Consider the following 15,481-nt stretch of genomic DNA (forward strand, 5'->3'; position numbering starts at 1 on the left):
CGTTTCTGTGCCAGCAACGTGATTTGGACGTTCAAAAATATCTTAGTTGTAAATTGTGGGATTTCCTCAGTTTGTAAAAGTTCACCGATACCTCACAATACAATTCTCACACATTTACCATCGCATGCTGTTAAATTAATCTTTCTAGAGGCTTTGGTGTGAATCATAAGTCCTTTTGCCACTGTATGTTAATGTGCTCTGTGTATTTTTTTAAAAGAGAAGGCAATGATGTGTGGAACACTTATACAGCATTAATCAAGGCTAATTATGTAATTTAACAATACACTGGAGTGCACGTACAGAAAACTTCCGATCTGAATTAATTACATAATCCCTTCCGAAATCTAATATATAGACTAATCCATTACTAGACTGGCTTTTCCTTCAAATACAGTTTTAATTTTAACCAACTGAATGTATTTTAAATATGCAAGATCGTTGCTAAATGACTGTAAGCAATGACCTAACTAGGGCCTTCCACAATGTATGTCGAAGTGCACAAATGATATTCAGGTTTCCTCGCATACATGATCTTTTTCTGTATTATTACCCATTAGTTCGTGGTGTCTTTTCTTATTCTAATTATAAAGACAATGAAGAGTGTCAGACTGAGTTGTCCTAGCAGTTAGCTTTGCGATTTGGGGCCCAATCCTGCATTCCTTGAGCACCCAAAAACTCCCATTGACGTCATCAGAGTGTTCTCCCCAACTCTGCCCGTCTCTCTCCCAATCTATGCCTGTGTGTGGACTATTCTATCCGCATTGTGCCTTTTTCTCTCAGTGTCTTCCAACCTGCCTAACCCCCCTCCCCTCTGACCCCGCCTCTGATCCCTTGGATATTCGGTTTCTTTTCCTTTCACAATGTGTGTTCCTGATGTGGTCCTGTCGGAAAAGCTCGTTTACTCTGCTTGGGTCTCCAGTGGTTTAAGGATAATGTTTATCAGCAGTGAACGTGCTCAACTTGTTTCCATTTAACTGCTGAGTGTGGGCTGAAATAACAAAGGTCACAGCCACAGCGAGTCGGTAGAGGGCAGGGGGAACCGAGAGGAATAGGAAAACAGGATCATATACAACAGCCTGTTGATCCCTGCCTGGCAAAAAGATTAATTTCAGTTACAAAATAATTAAATAATTGAAGGAAGGGAGCTTCCTTCCGAACAGGCCGGCCCCGGCAGCAGATACAACCGCCGCTCGCTGGGGAAGTTTCCCCGGCAGTTGTGCGGCGCGGCGGTGGGGCTGAGACCAGAAGGCTGCACACGGGAAAGCAAACAGGACAAGTGGTTCTTGCTCGAGTCAGATCAGTCCGTGGGGCGCCTGGGGGAAAGCGCAGGCGGCTTCCAAGCGGAATAACTGTGGATGTAGGGGGCCGTGAGACCCCCCCCCCAAAGCGGATAGATCCCGTTGTTCCCAGTGGGGTTGTGCAGTCGGAGAGTCCCAGTTGGGCAAACCTGCATCGGTGCAACACCCCATTGCAACAGGTTAAGAGCAGAGCAGATTCCAGGGATCTTCCTGGGAGCAGTTAACAGGGAGGTGCGGTAGAAAAGCAGCCGACACACGCACCTAATAACAACGGAAACGCCAAGTGGGTGCATGTGCGGGGCTGACACGGAAAAGCCCGGCTGGTTAATGCAATAAATCTGTTTCTTTTTAACTGCACCGCGCTGTAGCAAAGTGCGGGCCTGATCTTGCCTCCGTTTCAAGTCCAGGGGAGTTTGGCTGGTGACTTAGCTCAGGCCCGAGCTGTTGTATGTTATATCTGCAGATGACTTGAGACTGACCACTGATTTTCTTTGCATCCCACCCGCAGGTTGTTGACGGGATCCCTGCGTTTAAATGGATGGTTTTCCCTGAAAGGTCAGCGTCTGTGCATATATTATACTAATATCATACTGCAAAGGCTTCCAGGGGTCTGCTCTGTTGAGCGCTTGAGCTACAGGCTGTCTGAGGTGGTCTTGTCTAGCTACACCTGGCTCTCTTGTGGTGTCCAGTTCTCAGTATCTATTTTAATGTGTTTCCGATAGGAAATGGGTTTTACAGAATTAGCACTGGTGCGTGCCTGACAGTATTTCTTACCATCTTTTCCCGTGCACCGTGGCTGGTGGATTAACTCCAGGGTGCTGCTATGTATCCGATTCTGCCTATTTTACCAAAATGATTCCCCCCCCCCTCTGTCTGTCTTAATTCTGATCCTTCTCAGTTAAAAAATTAGGATCTAGTCCTGCTATCCGAACTCCGGCAAAACTCCCGCGGGAGTCAATGGGGGTTTGGAGGGCACAGGGAATGCAGGATCTGGCCTCCTGGTTGGATCCATCTTTCAGTAAGGGGGACGGATATGGGCAGCCGTAGAGTCACTGGCGGTCAGTGCCTTTGGGAAGGGCCTTCATCGATATCTTTGGTACCGAGAAGCAACCCAGGAGTCCTTACTCACCTAAACTCCGGTGGCTTAAAACAGGATCCAGTCACTGGAGTAAATGGCACATCTCCCCGTGATTTCAATGGGAGTTTGATCGGGCCCTTAGTGAATGCATTGCCCTCCTGTTTTCACCTCGGAGAGCCTTCCTCCACCTGGAATTGCACGAAGAATTTGCTCTGGCTACTAAAGACCAAATGCACATCAATCCCTAATATTAGATGGTTGGGGCTTGCTGAGTTTTGAATGGCAACCCAGACGCTTGTGACAAAAGACACATCCACACTCACACACTCCGTCTATCATTTTCTGTAGAGATCTCAACCGGAATCTACGTGCATTGCTTTAAAAAGATACTCCACCATGACATTTCAACAGAGACTCAATGAGATTTAAATCCCAAACTTTTCAACCATATTAAAAATTAAGCAAAATAAAACAATCCCCCCAGAGACCCATTTAAAATTGCTTTTAGTCGTTCATTATGTGTTGGTTGACTTTTGACGGAAACTTACCCCCCCCCTAAACGTAGCGATTGAAAAGCACGCCTTCAAATAGGGATAATTGGATGGTAAGTAGAACATTTTTTGTACATAAAATGCCTAAATCTGACCCTTCAGCAAGGACAAAGCACCCTGTATGTGTGTTTTAACGGCTGGATGTCATGGGGCCGCAGAGAAAAAGTGTAGCATGTGGTGTCATTCCGCTAATACCGAACCTCCTGGAGCGTATATAGACACATAGATATTATATTCATGCCGGGGAGTGAGGTTATTCCAGTGAACTGCTACTCAGGACGATTGATTTACACAATCAAAAGGGCACACTTCACCCAGCCACTGCTCGATGAAACTAACAAGGATGCGTGTGTATTTGGGATCTCCTAACAGACATTTTCCTAGAGCTGCCCCGGCAGCAATGTTATTACAAACTCCACAAAAACAAGCAACCTCGGGGGAAGGTCTGGAGGAGCGTTTGTGGAGTCTTTCGGCACGGTTGGTGCCGGGTGAAAGGAAAGGCAAACCTGTGCTCAGGTTGGCGTCCTCAGGTACAGGGGGAGAGCCACACCTGAGGTTTTGTCCTTGTCCGTGGGTGAGTGATGTAAATATGCCCACAGTGGGCAGATGAATAAACAGGGCTGGTATTTTTAGCGAACAGGAACACAACAGTTATAACCCTTAAAAAACAAACAAAAAAAGATGTGTTGCCAACAAACTAGAAAAGCGACCGAGCCCTGAACGAATGGGACTGTATGTTGTATCAGGTCGCAGAGACAATGAAAAAATATATCTACAGTGAGATATAAAAAGGGACTTTTCGTTTAAATACCTGTGTAAACAGTGCCTCCCCCTCCCCTTATGATCAGCATTTTCTGTTAGATATGGATTGTGATGAACTAATAGTGTGAACATTTGCTTCGACAGTGACCGGAATGACTAGTGTATAAATGGCCTTCAGTGTGTGTGTGTGTGTGTTGGGGGGGGGGGAGATTATTGGGGGGGGGATTAAAATCAGATGTCTCACAGTATAGTTGCAGGATCTCGGGCACTGTACCTTGCTTAAGATATCTGAGGAATGTATTTCAAGCGGGACCTCTCTGGATGCCCGCATGCTGAGTGCGCACATGCAGAGCAGATGACACCTCGCTAATCTGCACGATCTGATACAAGGTGCTTCACAGGGTTTGCTGTGGAATCGCACAGGGCCTCTCTCGTCTTTCGGCTGCAGGCTGGAAACTCCCTGAATTAGGTGTTTTTGCAGAGTTCTCAGAGGTACTAATCCTCTGCTGTCTTTAGACAAAATGCACTTAAAGAAAGCCCCTGACAGACCCTTGCTGCTGAAAGTGGCTTTCAACATAATGTAGAGGGAGAGGTTTTCAAAACCGAGTTCCTCTCTTTGTCGGAACGCTGCAAACTAGTTCCCACAAACCTGAAGTTCAGCGGCTCCGGCTAATACGGCACTGGGATCGCTTTCTGTTCTTGTGGGAAGAGGCCTTCATGCTGGACAAAAATTAATAGTAATCCTGGCTGCATGTTTCAGATATTTATTTTTGTTCTCTTGTTGGTTCTACTGTACAGTAACCTTTATATTTCTGTAGCCCCCACCTTTGCATCAATGAGGACTACAGGTGTGCATGTGTAGTTTCTTTGTTTTAAAATGCACTCTCTGTATACACGTGCATAGAGGAAAATAGTGTATATGGATGATATACACACATGACTCACTGAAAATAATTGAGTATTCAAATGTGTGAGCAAATATTTCCAAAGACTAGGGAGTACCAATTAATGAACTTTAGATTTAAGAGGCTCCTAAGCATCCTTTTAAAAGAAAAAGTAGCCCCCCCTCCCCCATTCAGGGCTAAGTCTCATAATGCGACTTAATATGATGAGCTCACAAAAGGCACAAACCAGATCAAATATGACCAATAACCTTGCATTTTCCACCCTCGTGTTACAACGCGAAGGAAACTGTTTTGCATTCGCGAATAATCAAAATCGAATTGGATCTTAAACGTATCTATTTAGTCACAAGGTTCAAAATGGAGGGAAAAGTAACTGCCAATAAATGAGGCGTCTCTCTCCCTCTTGTCAAAGAGTTCATGGGTGTAAAGGTCGCACTTTGCAAGCTCGCGAGGGGTTGGTTGTTTTAAAAGAAAACTGAGGATTTGTTCCGCTTTTTAAGAGTAAATTTGTTGCATATGATTTTCGTCGGATTTTTAGGGAGCCCCCAGCCTGTGCTCTCCTGAAGGCCATCTGTATGAGGCCAAATCCTTCCACCTTTGCTCGGGCAAAGCTCACTTTGACTTCAGTGGGATGCTTGCCCGAGGAAGGGGCTGCAGGATTTGCAGGCTTGCGGGTCCGTTTGCTAACGAACGTGAAGTTCGTCCCACCTAGGTGCAAGGACCGAAGTTTCTGATTTTGTGATTCACAGGAACATCTCCTGGTTCCTCACTCAGCCCTAAACCTGAGTCCTGCCGTAGTCCTTAAAGCGCGTTCCAAAGGGGATCTGGATAGAATCGTGGCTGTAAGTAAGTGAGAAGGAAGCTTAAAAGCCCTCCTGGGAAGGCCAGTCCATATCGATTTGTTCGGGTTCGTTCATTTCAGCCGTGCTCTTGTGTGTAATAGATCGCCTTGATCATTCCCCGGGGACACCGTTTGTGGGTATCATATAAACCATGATGAAAGTTAAGGCTCCTTGTGGCGAACGCAAGCAGGTAGCGCTAGAAGAAGTTAATTGGTTTCATTCCCCAGGAGTAAGGAGATGGGAAAATAAAGATGATGGGGGAGACCCATTCGTTTTACGTTAGAACTTCATCCTGCCTCTACTGAAAGCAATGACAAATCTCCCTTCGATTTCAGTGAGGACGCAACCAGGCTTTTCCATTGTCAATTGTCTTTATTTATTTAAGAAAAACAAGCGGGTAACATAAACCTAAAACATTTTTTTTTCAATTGTAAATTGTCCACGCGGACGGCATGGCCCCCCTAAGCTTATCAATGCAACTTTCCCTTCCAGCTGCACAGACCACCGTGGCTACAGCTAAGGCCAAATCCAAAGCTATGGAAATCACTGTGAGTCTTTCCATTGATTTCTGGGGGCTTTGGATCAGGCTGTTGGTGCTTAAGGCGCGGCTACTGGAGGAGCTAGTTACTCGGTGGGCTCCGGGATCTTACACAGCTCACGGCCAGGATATTACCGTCTCGCATTCTAGTTTGAATATCCAGATCAATTTGTCGGTTTGTCTTAATGATGTGTTAGTTTCTTTGGCCCTTTTAATCACTTTGCCGCCACTTGTTCTTAGCAGACCCTGTGGAAACCAGACAGTGCCTCGTTAGGGCTTTCCTTGTGAACAAACATTTGACTTAAATGCTCAGTGCTGAGTTAATTTGTCTTTGCACTAGAATTTTTTGTTAAAGACACAAGGGGAAATAGGCAATTCTAATCGCTATAAAGCAGCAGACAGATTTTAAAAGCATATTCTTTTCTAATAAAGAAATCAGGGTTGCATTTGTCACGTTATATTAATTTAGAGTAAATGAAAATAATCCCTCTATTGTTCTGTACCACATTACAGTAACCAACTGGGAATTTCTAGGTAATTTCCCCCCAAACTCTACATTTGCTTCCAGAACACCTAGTAAGAGCGCCATCTACAGAAACACATATGTCAAGTTGTTTTAAAAACAAAACTGAAACATTTCAGATGAGCGTTCTTGCAACATTCTTATTTCAGGGCACGATCCTATAAATTATCGTTCCGTTCTACACACACACGCACACACACACACAGATGCTGATTCAGAACACTGATGCTGCAGCAAATGTTATTTACCTTTGTAGCGTTACACCTGGGATTCTCCCTCACATTTGTGCCGTGACAGGTGGAAAGGTATGTGCCATTGACTAAGTCAAAGGCAAAAGGTAATTACTGGGCTTGAAGTACCTCACTTGTATCCCGTGCACAAGGTATTCCAGAAAGGGAAAACACAACTATGCGGTGAGGTTTTTGAGGGGGACTGGGATAGACAATCAGCTCTGACAATTCCAAATCCTAAATGAGTAGACTACACCTTTAAAACGTGTGACAAAGAGTCTAAACAGGAAGAACCCAACAAAACCAGCAGAGCAGGGAAATATCCGTGATGCAGAAGTCAAACCTGTACATTTGTCTACATCTATTTTTCACTTTAAAAGGTAATAATTGGAGACATATCAATCTCCTAGAACTGGAAGGGACCTTGAAATGTCATTGAGTCCAGCCCCCTGCCTTCACTCGCATGACCAATTTTTGCCTCAGATCCTTAAGTGGTCTCCTTAAGGATTGAACTCACAACCCTGAGTTTAGCAGGCCAATGCTCAAACCACTGAGCTATCCTTGGAGGGATACTGCAAGGGGAACTGCAAGGAAAAAGTGTAAGAAGTTTTAGGCCTTTACTGCTTCTCTGTTATATATAGAATGTCCCAAAATCCAGAGGAAAAAAAAGCCTAGTGTGTCTTTTCAAGTCTTTGGTGGAGCAGGCCTTGACTATGTGCAAAATTCTGCCTTTATTTACACCCATGTAGTCCATTGACTCCGATGGGTTTGCCAGTAATTAGCAGACTTTAGCCATATATTCAAAATCCCTATACACTGAGACCACTAGACTTTTACGGATTTTACAGGGGGTAGGTATAGTGTTTTTCCCCCATGAGTTCCCATGGTGTGAAATTTCTCTTCCTGGACTTTTATCTAAGTTGATCCTTTCCAACTGTTGTACTTTGCACCTTAAAACTATTTTCAGCTGAGATATTTGTTTATTATGATCGTCGTTAATCCATTATTTATTCTTATTTTCTTCTTCTTTTCTTCTATTTTCTATTTCTCTAATTTTCTCCTTTATAGTAATCGAAGGGTTTTTGAATGGTTTTCATTATATTTATACGTTTTAAAATATAGATGTATCATTGCATTTCAATTCTCACTGTACAGTCTCTCTGGAAGAGAGGCCTTTTAAAACAAAATTCTTAGTATCTTAGCCAGAAACCCATGATTCAGCATTTCTGGTGTTTGTCTACAATGACTAGTGTGAAGTGAGCTAGCACGAGGTATGTATGCACTCTGGGGAACGAGAGTACATGTGCATCTGAATAATGCTGCAGCGTATACAGATGAGTATTGTAGGGAAGAGTAGGAGACAGAGAAGGTCTGAGTACTTCAACAGAAAGAGATTTGTAGTGGAAGGAAAGGCAGTAGGAAAGCAAGCAGCTTTTCTATCTTTGTCTTCCACCTATTATATGCACATTGTAGAGACTGTGCATATGTAAAGCGCTTCTTTATTAAATCGAGATTAATGGCATATGACTTGAAAGGTGAATTGCAAGCAATTGTTTTAAAGAACATTTTGGCCTGCAGGCCGGACTTTTAACCATTGTAGTGGTTATAGGACTGCTACAATTTAAAGTTTTACAATTCTTCCCGATTTAAGAGATGGGTTAATTATTTTTCTCCATGAAGAAAAAAAAGTCCTTTCGAGAGCAAATAAAATCCTGTCGCTAGCTATGTGGAATCATACTTGCCTTGCATGGTTTACCTGTTATGATGTGGGCTCCATATCACCATTGCACTTACCTGAACTCCTCCTGTGCCGTTGCTTTTTTAACTATATATTTACTCATTTGTCGTATAAAAGAGCAAAGATATCACTGGATGTGGATTCCAGTGTCAGTTATTGTTTTCTTAATAAACCTAGTGCCTGGATCCATATTTTGAACAATTCCGGAGTTAGGTTCACGGTGTGTTCCAAAGTTGCAGAGCAAAGTACATTTGTACTCCGATTTCACTGGGGTTTGGGGGAGGGATGGGAATGGGCGCTTATTTATGGCATTACAGACAGATATTCTGTTTAATTTAAACTTGCAGCCTGTTCGGTTGGTTTCTCAAAAAAAGTGATATTGTCGAATTTACGTATCTAGGGTCTAAATGCTTGTGTGGCTTGTAATTAAAAATAATCGACAGGAAATCGGTTACACAACCAGCTCGTGTAAAGTAACACATTTGGCCCAGCAAGGAGAAAACACTGATTTTAGTGCAGATTCTCACACCGGGTCTCTCCATTCCATTTACAAAATACCTTTCGTCTCCATTTAAAATACATCATATGAAAGCCTCAATGTCATAAATAATAATATAATGTACTTAATATAATCAATCAGTTAATTATAACTAATGCTGAATTCGGGGTTCATTCCATTGCAAAAGATTGACTATTGCCGGACGGATAAAAGAAACTAGCCCTTTTATGTTGATGGAGAAATTAATCTTTGCGTTAAGCTTAAATTTGTCCTCCTGAGAGTTAGTGTTACAGTTATAAAGAGAAAAATAGTTTAAAATGGCAGCAAATTAAACCAGCTATCTTATATGTGAGAGTCAATCTACTTCTTACAGCAAAAAAAGGAAATAACATCTACACTAATTCTTTTGAAAAGGACAGATCTCTCTCTGTCCAGCTGCATCAGCGAACCTATTGATGAAACGTTCATTACAGCCGCATGTTTTTAATTACATAAAGTGATTTTTCATCAAATGTAAATAACTCCTGGGTGGTAGCATAGTACTATATCGTTGCGAATACGAGTCAATCATTGATTCAATATAGAGATTATTTGCTGCTGGGATTTCTAGCGGCTTCAGAAAACGACTTTTATTAGTGGCTTCTGTTTTATGTTTGCTTTATACAAAAGCGCAGGATATTCCCTTAAGGCTAAATCATTACATGAAACGAAAAGACACGGAATGAACCCTTCACTTTGTCTGTCTAGGTCCAGGGACAAACAGCTATATGTGTAGTGTTGGAAAATCGGTGTGACCACATGTAACGATTTCTGTAAAGTTTGACCCCTATTAACACCAGTATTGAAATGCTTTTTTGTCTGACATCTTTCTTACTGTGTCAGCCGATAGGCTCTAAAGGCCGAGCTAAGCGGTATTTTGTCCTTTGTTACTTGCAGCCCGTGAGAATTCCCCGCGTTCAGGGCTGCGTGTTGAAAACACAGGACAGAGATATTGAGTTCAGCATCTTAGATCCACAATAGACACAGTATTTACAGGAGTCCAGGTGCAATATTTTCTAACGGAGGAGTAGAATCAGGCTAAAGCACAGGCTGCATCTTGAGTTTCAGGTAGAGAGGAGGTTCCCCGGCAAGGTGCAATGTAAACAGAAATCCTCTGTTCCAGTCTCAGGTAGAAAATAATAGGCGTGCTCCATTCTAGCCCCAAGTGAATAGCCCCCACACAAGGGGTCTTTAAGTGTCCGGCGACTATTGCTCAACCACTGGAGTAGTGTACACCACCAGTGGTCACCGAGGCTGAAACAACAATCCCCTCTGTTACCCGGAGAATCTGTGTAATTGCAGAGCCCACCAGCTACCACCTCAACCCTCCCACCCTCAGTCCCTCCGACTCCATCGGAAATTGCTGGATGTGATGCCACGGACAGAGCCGTTCTGGAGCACAGTTCGGTGGCATGCAGCCAGTGGGCACGCAGTGCCATTGTCTGACCTCTTCGCCACCCCCCCCTTCCGTGCCTAGCAGCAAAACCAGGGTTTGCGGGGCCTCCTGTGCCCACCCAGTCAGCCTTCCTAGCACACTCAACGCTACCACGAGCTGCCGGACGAAGCGCGGCGGGGAGCTCGAGGGAGGCAGGATCGAGGCCTTAACCTGAGCTCACTGCAGCTTTTCCTTTAGGGGTTCACGTTTTAAAGATCGTTTAAGCCAATGGATAGGCTGCTTCCTGCTTGTGAGCGGGAGGTATCCTGGGCTAAACAATCTGCGAGGCCCGACCCCACACATCAGCACACGATTGTCCCCGCGCTAACAGCAAGGAATGCTCCTTCATTGTTTGTATATCGGCATATGCATGTACACGGCCATTTCCCCTTTCACTCGCCCAAGCAATGCCTCTCCCCCCCGCCGCCCCGGTAAGCTGATCTTGGGGCTTCTCCTCCGCCTGCCTCCCTATCTCTGCTTCGTGGCACAGCTCGGTTGGGAGAAGAAGGTCTCTGTTTAGTCTGCAGGGCAGTTTAAGGCGCAATGCAATTGGCTCAGCTCATCCCTTGCTGGTGTAGGAGAGAGCCGATAACACTGCCCTGTGACAGACAGGGATACTGCCCAACCCCGTCCCCCAGTCCTGCAAGAAAGGGAGAAGATTGTCCCCTTGGAGACTAACTCCTGTACCCCAGTGTTGCAGTTCAGTGCCGTCACATTAGTAATGATCAAGCTTCTCCCATGAGCTTCCTGTTGAAGGCAGACCCCTCACTGTTGTCCTAGCACTGGCTCTGACGCTGCAGTAACATCTGTATGCGTGGGGGAGCGGTGGTGGTGCTGGCTGACTCCCCTCCATGGGAATGCTCAGCAGGCCTAGGATGTGCTTCTCCAGTCCTACTGCTGCTGCTTCCCAGGGAACTTGCCCTCACTCGGGAGGCTGAAAAATGCCCTTTCCCAAAAGCGTGGTGTAATGTAGGACACCTCCGCCCGCCCCCCAAATGAGACAAAGGGTGGTTATGGGCACATCCGTGGGGCTGGAGGAACAGATCCTGGACCTGCCATGCTCTAGAAGCACGGGGAAGCTTCCTTGTATTATTGACTGAGGTGGAGTTGAGGGGACGGAGATGGGAACTTTGTGCCATGTGGGGCAAGGACTCTGCTAGCTGGCCCTGGAGGAAGGGTGAAGGACTGGACCAGCAGCCTCCCTGAAGAGAGATGGTGAGGGTGTAATAGAGGCCACCAGACAGCCCCTGAGCCTCACAGGAGGAGTCAAAAGTTAAGGCTGAACCTTGCCCAGGGGCTGTTGGCAAAGAGGGCTTTTTGGAGCGGGGGTTCCTGCGCAGCTTGATGCCAAACTGACATCCCAAATCAGACAAAATTCACCTGGTTTCTGGTTTAGGGTGTAGCCAAAACCCCACCAAAATCCACTGAACCTCAGCAAACTACAGCACGTTTCAGGTCCAAGACACAACCCCTAAGCTGGGTGACTAACTCGCAAGCTGTCGGGAACAGCTAATTGCTGGGTAGTGACTGTGTAACGCTGTGATGTCACCCAGCGCTGTGTGTTGCAAGTATATATACAGTACTACTTTCCATATCAGCTTTCACAGCTATTTAAGCAATTGGACTAAGGTACCCCCCGTAAATGAATTTAAATAAACTTCATAGTGAATAGCTGATTTCTCTGTGGTGTCAACATCCCACCACCCCCTTGTGCAAATAGCTCACAATTCGCTGGATATCATACTGTGAGCGACGTAGCATTTTCCATCATCAGGTGCAAAGATCTCGTGCGCAGAGCCAGGGTAATATATGGACATACATTTGCAAAAAAAATCTAAACAAAGCCCTGCTGTTTTCCGTGTGGTCCCTAACAAACAGAATCCGCCCCCCCCCCAAAATGCACGTAGGCTAGTACACAGGTCATATTTTTCTGCTTAAAATCCTGTGGCAGCCTTCACAAGTAAATTGTGACCGTCAAAGAATATAATCAAGTATAAATGCCACTCCCTTCATGTTTCAGAGTAGTAGCCGTGTTAGTCTATATTCGCAAAAAAAAAAAAAAAAAAAAAAAAAAGAGAAGTACTTGTGGCACCTTAGAGACTAACAATTTTATGTAGCATAAGCTTTCGTGGGCTATTCCCTTCATGGTCCAGAATTACCACTCACCTTCAATGATTAATGTGTTATTATTTATTAATAATATCTGATCACATTTTAGTTAGGCACCTGCTAATGGCCACTCTATGGAGTCTGCAAAACACTGTCGGGAATATCTTCCTATGTAAACATGCTGACAACTTTCTAAAAGCCTTTGGGGACTGAATTTGTCCACGCATTTTCAATTGCAAAAGATACCGTTCCCCCCCTGGAAATCTGGACAAAGTTCCTTCAAGACGGTTTGGGATTTCATATGGTGGGAAAAATACAGTTTCCCATTTAAAAACAAAAGGCTAAGAACACTATTTAGAGCTGGAATAAAAATGGCTGCTAATTTAGACTTGAAACTTCACGCGGATTTAGACTCGCTAAGAGGATGAGTGTCTGCTTGGCTAGAAAAAATGTTTTGATTTCACAGAGTTGATTAGAATTTCACACTCATCATGTCCAGTAGTTATTTATTCTGTAAATCTACAGGTGCGCATAAAAAAATGAATTGCATATGTATGTGCAGTTAGCTACGGGTTCACTTGGCTCAAAGAAATGGCAAATATTGCTGGAAAAAATCACTGGAGCTTCAAGATGTGCAAGGTAAACACGGAGACAAGAATTTACAAGCGTAGATGACTGTATCAGCAAATTGTTGTGAAGAAAGAAAATGACAAGCGCGGTTGGCCCAGCCTGCAGTTTGCAAGGTTGGCAAACTAACTAGCTGAAGAGAAAGGGCCTTTCAAGCTCCCCTGCCCTAGCGAATTACCACCAGATTCCCTTTTTCTTCTTTCCTTTAAACTTCCAGCAAGCCCATCCTCCTCCCTTAAACATTACACACAAAGTCAAGCAGTAATGCAAAATTAAAGTGGTAAGATCAAACGTTCAAAAATAGGGACGTCGCTTGGCCAGGTTGGCCCCACTCTTTTTCCTCGTGTTAAATGTCAACGTTGACATATCATCGTGTTGTTGGGCCGGTCCATACAATAAACAGGACGCCAGAGATGGACCAGTTAATGTTGCGGGTGAAACCTTGGCTTCTGGCACTTCCTTATGCTGGATGGTAAAACTTTTCCAACAGGGAGGCCATGTCTGATACTCTCACACATAGCGAAGACTTCCTGTCAGTCCATCACAGATCTCCGATGCGGTGTTGTTGTAACCCTGGAGTGCTGGGATATTAACAGATAGCATTTTGGGGGGATACGCAATGACTACTATTATATCAGGGAAGAGCTGGACCCCTTCCCCCGCCCCCCTGGCGCTGCCCTGCGGAGTCCTGGTTGGTGCTGAATTCCCACAACAGTTGGTTCAGCATCGGGCCCTTTGTGGGGGCCTTTTACTTTAAAAAATGCCCATTGCTGAACCGCGGACCAATCTATTCCGCATAGCTGTGCCCCCCCCCCCCAGTTTTGTTTTTAACCCGCGGAGAAGCCCTTCAGCAATGCCTCTAACACGCTAACACGCTACCTTTATGTCAACGTGGCTCGAAAGAACCTCCACAAAGCATCTGTTGCAAGACTCTGCTAAGGCAAAAGTAAAACCCGCCATTGACTTGAGTGGGAGCAGGATGGGACTTAGTATCCCTTAGACGTCACAAGGGTTGCCACTGGAGTAACTAGGGGCTATGTGAGGTCAATGAGTCCCCACGGAGAAGAAACCTTTAGTGCATTTGCTCACGTGTGTCACTGTGTGTTTGAAACCAGGTATGTTGTTGTTATACCGGAGCATTCCGTTGTACTGGAGAGGTTTTCTTAGTCAACGGCCAAAAGCGGATCTATATGGTGTTGGATAGTTAATACAGAACATCTCCCCCCTTCCCTCCGAATTTCTGTTTTGACTCTTTTCTGATATACGACAAAATGCTCACGGTATGAAGTCACAAAGGCTCATGACCTAGCCATGGAAACCATTAAGACTGCGTATTTGTTTCTATCCAACAATTAAGACTATATGTTTATATATAGCCTCGTGTGTGCACGCACACAATCATATACATCTATGTGTTTGAACAAAGAAGGCTTATCCATATTTAGCTAGACAAACCTGCCCCAATTACTTGAAGAGTTAGACGACTGTAAATGAGATTCTTAATACGAGTAAGCATTTAAATCGTCCCCAAGCCATGACTAAAATAGACGCCGGGCACCAGTGACAAGAGGACCGAGTAAGCTTTCGTGTCTTACAAAATACTGGCTGCTCTTTCAGTCTGAACGCGCCAAGGGCCGCTCCTGCAGCCCATTCGCATCAGGGACCCCAGCCGCTTTTCAGGAGAACGCCCAGTGAAGGGTTTTATGGAAGCACCTGATGGTGCGATATGGCTCTTAGTGATTTCAAGCGGAGTTTGGCCGAAGTAATTAGCGGAGCAGCGGCCCCTAATTCTACAGTTAGGAAGCTTTCCAGCTGCGCTTGCTAAAAATCAAACAAACCAGAATTCAGTTGCTCTCGCGTCTTTGTTTTCTCGGCAAGTGATCTGCTTAGTGTATTTTTTTGGACCCCCCAAAAAAGCTGTTCGTAGCACGGGAGCCCAGCAGCAATTGCACACGCGCACCCACCTCGCTTGGGGCTCGCTCGTTTTCTGTGTGAACCTGTGCGCCAAAAAGGGCACCAAAGCCACCCGCGATGGGGAAGGCAGAAATCTCTTTCTACGTTAGCTCCGGGAGCCCGGAAACTCCTGCGCATCCTCGGAGAAGCGTGGAAGCGGTGTGAAGTCCGCGCTGGATGAGTGGTTCTTTGCTAACCCGGCCAGAGGTGAGTGTTTCACCGACGTAGGGGCCCATCAGGCAGCCCTCGTTCAGACAAAACTCCCTGTCAGATGAGGGAAAGCCTTGCCCGTTTAAGAGCCACATCAGCGTTTCCCCCACGGGCTTATTCGGACGGACACAGAGGATGCAGTTC

The 15,481-nt window shown here is 45.1% G+C and overlaps 1 long non-coding RNA gene across 1 annotated transcript; it reads right to left on the bottom strand.

Annotated features, from left to right (window-relative positions):
- Positions 1–13,205: 13,205 nt before the first annotated feature.
- On the bottom strand, positions 13,206–14,191 carry LOC120403033. The gene is made up of 2 exons (XR_005597430.1): positions 14,054–14,191; positions 13,206–13,755 (listed from the first exon to the last, which is right to left on the bottom strand). It is a non-coding gene; the product is annotated as an uncharacterized LOC120403033 (long non-coding RNA).
- Between the last annotated feature and the right edge of the window lie 1,290 nt (positions 14,192–15,481).

The sequence above is a fragment of the Mauremys reevesii genome, linkage group 4 (genome assembly GCF_016161935.1).
Source record: "Mauremys reevesii isolate NIE-2019 linkage group 4, ASM1616193v1, whole genome shotgun sequence".
NCBI classification, from domain to species: domain Eukaryota; kingdom Metazoa; phylum Chordata; order Testudines; family Geoemydidae; genus Mauremys; species Mauremys reevesii.